The 4,867-nt window shown below is 34.5% G+C and overlaps 1 pseudogene; it reads right to left on the reverse strand.

Moving 5' to 3' along the window:
* Positions 1-1,761: 1,761 nt before the first annotated feature.
* On the reverse strand, positions 1,762-2,716 carry LOC129072114 (olfactory receptor 5T2-like; annotated as a pseudogene).
* Between the last annotated feature and the right edge of the window lie 2,151 nt (positions 2,717-4,867).

Here is a 4,867-nt window from a genome sequence, read left to right on the forward strand (position 1 = left end):
TGAAACTAGTGCAGAATAATATGCAATGTAAACTGTAATTGAAAAATTAAAAAAAAAGAAACAATTGTGGAAAAGAATCATAATTAATATATAAGACCTTACTAAGAGGGAATTGGGTAAACAGCATGTTTAGATAATTCTAAACATGAGGAAAAAGGCAGAAAAATTGTTAGGGGGAATATATTGTGGTAACAGATGCTCAGTGTTTATACTTTTGAGGTGTTTTTTAAACATAATAATCCCGCTTTAAAGAAATATTCTTAGTACTCTACGTTGTAAGGAGTTGGGGTTTTTTTGGTTGGAAATAAAAATGTTTTCACAAAATAAAAATTAATTAATAATAATAGTAATAATAATAGTAGAAAGAAGGAATAACGGAAGGAAAAAAAAAGAAGGAAAGACCACTGTCACTTAAAATTAGTCTTGAACACATGCACTCGCAATGAAAATGTGGTCTGTTGGAAGCCAGGCTAAACATGAGCATAGTAGGCATGCTTTCCTCAACCTTGGTTCTTGGGACTGGGGACTGAGGAGAGGTAGCATCTGCAAAGGCATCACAGGGCGCTAAGGGTCAAAGTAAAACAGAAGCAATGCTGAGTCAGGGCCCGGCCTCCAGGGAAAAGCGTAAAGATGAGCTGGGGCTCAGTTGTGGGAAGAGTTCTATCTGCAGGCCAGGTGAGGCTGGCTCTCCAAATTGTGCTTGTCTTTTGTCATGTTTGAGTTGATGTATGATCTTTATAAATGTTAATGCCTGTTTTCTGTATATTGTGAGAAATGAAAGAATGGATTTTGCACTTGTTTTCTGAATGAAATAATGAAAGATGATGAAATGCACCCTCACATGCAGCATGGTATTGACACCAAGAATTCACAGACATTACCTGTGGCCACGGAATCACAGGCTGTATCTAGATTGCTGCCTATGCATAGAAGGAGCAGAGTGCCTTGATCTGGAGCCAGCTGCCAATGATTCCATCGAAAGTGGTATGGGAATATGTGAGCTAGAGTTTGGTATCAATAGGTGGTCTTTAGCTTGTCAGATATAATCATAAAGTTACTTGTAATTGCAATCTGGAATCCTATGTAATTTGAGTCATATTGACATGAGAGTGAATGTTACTCATTTTAAAGAAAATATTTCATGTATGTGTGACTATATGTGTGTATGTGTGTGTGTGTGTGTATCACTATTCATATGTTGAAATCCTAACACCTGTACTGCAGAATGTGATTGCATGTATTTGGAAATAAGGGCTTTGTGAAGGTTTTACATTTAAATGAGATCTTTTGGGTGAACCCTAATCCAACATAACTTGTATCTTTACAAGAAAAAGATATTAAGACACAGACAGAGAGAAAAGAACAGGTGAAGACACAGGGAGACGACAGCGATGTATAAGACAAGGAGAAAGGCCTCAGAATAAATCAACTTTGTCTTTCACTTGATCTCAGACTTCTGGATTACAGATCCAAAATTTCTGTTGTATATGCTACTAACTAGTCTGTTTTACATTATTATGGCAGCCCTGACAAACTAATACAATCCCTATCAGCATATATGTAAATATATATAACTCTGGGGGTGTGACTCTGAGAAGGAATTAAGTTTTTTGCAAAGGGAAACTGCGCAGTTGGAGGTAAAATGCTGATATTTATATAAAAAGGTCTAAGGAGAACAGAGACATTAATACACTAATAAAAACATTTTTATTATAATTTTTGATGTAAAGACAAAAAGCATCATTCTTAATTTATTTCAGTTTAAAGGTTAGGGTGAAAATGTACTTTATTCAAACACTTATTTTTCCCCAACACTTTTTTCATCGCCTCTTTCACATCTTTGTTCCTCAAGCTGTAGGTGACGGGATTCAGCATGGGGTTCACAATGGTGTAAAAAGTTGACACTGTCATGTCATGGTCCGAAGCATAGCTGGAACTTGACCTCACATACATGAAGAGGATGGTACCATGAAAAATCGACACTCCTGTTAGGTGAGAGCCACAGGTAGAGAAGACTTTTCTCCTCTCCTCAGCAGAACGCATCCTCAGAATGGCCAGCAGGTTGAACCCATAGGAAACCAGGACATTGAGGATGGTGATGATCTCAATGGCGCCCGTGAGATAGAAGAGCAAAAGCTGGTTTGTGTGAGTGTCAGAACAAGAAATAGCGAGGAGAGGAGGGATGTCACAGAAGACGTGTCTAATTTCATTGGAGGCACAGAATGATAGGCTAGATGTGGCCACTGTGTGTACACAAGCATGCAAAATGCCACCAATGTAGGAAGCATTGATGAGGGACATAGATCCCGGGTGACATGTTAACCAAATACAGGAGAGGATTGTAGATTGTTACATAGCGATCATATGCCATTGCAGCCAAGAGGAAGCATTCTGTGGTTCCAAAAGAAATACCAAAAAACATCTGTGCTGCACATCCAAGGAATGAAATTACTTTCTTCTTTGACAGAAAATCTACTAACATATTTGGAGTAATCACTGAGGAAAGGCAGGCATTCATCGATGCTAACACACTCAGAAAGTAGTACATGGGGTTGTGGAGCCGGGAATCCCCAATGACCAATACAACCAGCCTTAAGTTCCCCATCAGGGTAAACAAGTAAATCAGTAGAAACAGGAAGAATAGGATAACTTGAAGTTCTAGGTTGTCTGTGAAGCCCTTCAGTATAAAAGTAGTAACTTCAGTGATATTTTTCATGTTGAAACCTCATGAAACAAAATTGAAGATATTCAAAAATGTATAATTCATATAACCCTGATCAAATGAACGATATTGTGACTCAGTTAAAGTGATCTATGTCTTAATATTTATTTCCTTCCAGTGAATAATTTCTCAGCTGCAGTTCAGAAGCCCGGAACATGGCAGACCAAATGTTGAAGCCACTCACTACAGAATCAAATAGAAAATGTGCATTTTAACTCATGGGCTTAAGTAATGTTATTTACAACATCTTGAATCAAATGGTTAATTTACCAATGAATTCTATTAGTTGTTTTCCAACGAAGTCACATTAAAACAAATAAACAGTTGAAAACCACTTCCTTATATAATTATGACATTGAATTTTATCTGAAAAGAAAATAAATATTGAAGGGTAAAACACATGAATAAAATTAAATCTGTAAAATAACTTTAACTATAGAATGTATTGAATCAGGTGTGTTTGACACACTAACAACCTAGATAATTGTAATATTTTATGAGTTAATCCGTTTAAAAATTTTCCAACTTTATTAGGTTATTGAATAAAATCAAGATTTTTTAAGAACATGGATTATGATTTAATATAAAATTATATGACAGTTTGTGTTTCATTCAATTTGGTTTTCAAATGCTCAACACTATATTGTCCTTTTTGGGAAAATATTTGGTGTTTTGTATTATTTTTGGGAACCTAAATTCATGATAACATACGCTTGTCCACAGTCTTAGAATTCTGTGGTGTGAGTAGGAGAATGATAAGCAAAAATGGGAGATGTAATTTTTCTTTTAGACTATTAAATTGGATTGATTTTATATTGTTGATTTTAGATTCATTGAAATAACGAGTAGGTAGAAATAGCAATTAAGTTCATAAAGGTCAGCAATTAAAAAAACAACAGCAAAACATAATCATTGCACCTAGACAGAAAATTTAATAATTAAGAGTAAATAAACAGTGACTAATCAGAAATTATAAAGAAAATCTTTCCTGAATGCCCCCATGGTTATTTAAATTAGGAGTCAAAGTGATACCAGAACCTGAATGAGAAGTGTCATTATTAGACCATAATATTACACTAGTTGCAGGATACACTTTAAACAGGTTTGTTATCATAGTCATTTATTTAATTTTTTATAATTACCCATGGAAAATTTGAGTCAGTTTTAAGGTACATAATCTGCTACTAGTTATATTGTGTACACTATTTGAATTCATAAGGCAGGTCAAACTCCAGTTTCCATACATTAAAATGATCCCTTCATTGAAGGGGGGACCATTTGGATTAGAAATAGAATATAAAGCACATACTAACAATCTCCTGGGAATGACAAAGTCAGGATTACCTAGGAGGATGGCCAATATCAGGAGCAAACATTTTCATTGAATTCTTGGGGAGTTATAAAGGCAGAGAAAACAAAAACTACTCCTATGAAACGCTAGAGAAGGCAGAATTTAGGTTGAATCCCATGTATCGGAAATAAAAATTACAACATAACAAATGGGGTACTTAAACCACTTATTCTAATAAACTGCACATATTTGAGCTGCTCTGACACAATAAAATGCTTTTAAATACTTTTAAAAGCTTTTAAATAATGTATTTCACTTCATTTAAAAATTTTAACAAATTGATCAGAAAACCTTCATTTTTTTTTAAATTTAAAAATGCCTTGGGGAAGGATGACATGACAACTAATCAAAAAGAGGTCTGATGAAAAAATTTATGTAGATGAGGTCAGAACAAAAATGGTGAAGTAGCAAAACAAACCTTGATAAATATGATGAAGTCGATCTGTGTTTCGATGCAATTAGAAGTCACAAGAAAAAGCTCAACCCCAATACAGCTCTTTTCATCAATTCAGTGAAACACCTGGTACAAAGAAAATGACATATTTGGAATTGGAAAGTATGTGCTCAGCTCCATTATTAAGTCATGTGTGTTGTTAGGTTTTCACTCCAAAATTTACTCTTCTTTCAAATAGCAGTAGATCTGAGTGCCAGAGCAGATGCAATAATGCACTGTTGGCAAATTAAGTAAATAAGTAAAACAATGTATATTTAAAGCAACTTCTTTTAAATGTCAATTTTTGTGTAAATTTAAGATGCACATATAAGTGAACTTTTGTCATTGAAAGTTCTTTTTT

The sequence above is a fragment of the Pteronotus mesoamericanus genome, unplaced genomic scaffold (assembly GCF_021234165.1).
Source record: "Pteronotus mesoamericanus isolate MK-2021 breed Mesoamerican mustached bat unplaced genomic scaffold, CSHL_Meso_final contig_1147, whole genome shotgun sequence".
Classification (NCBI taxonomy): Eukaryota; Metazoa; Chordata; class Mammalia; order Chiroptera; family Mormoopidae; genus Pteronotus; species Pteronotus mesoamericanus.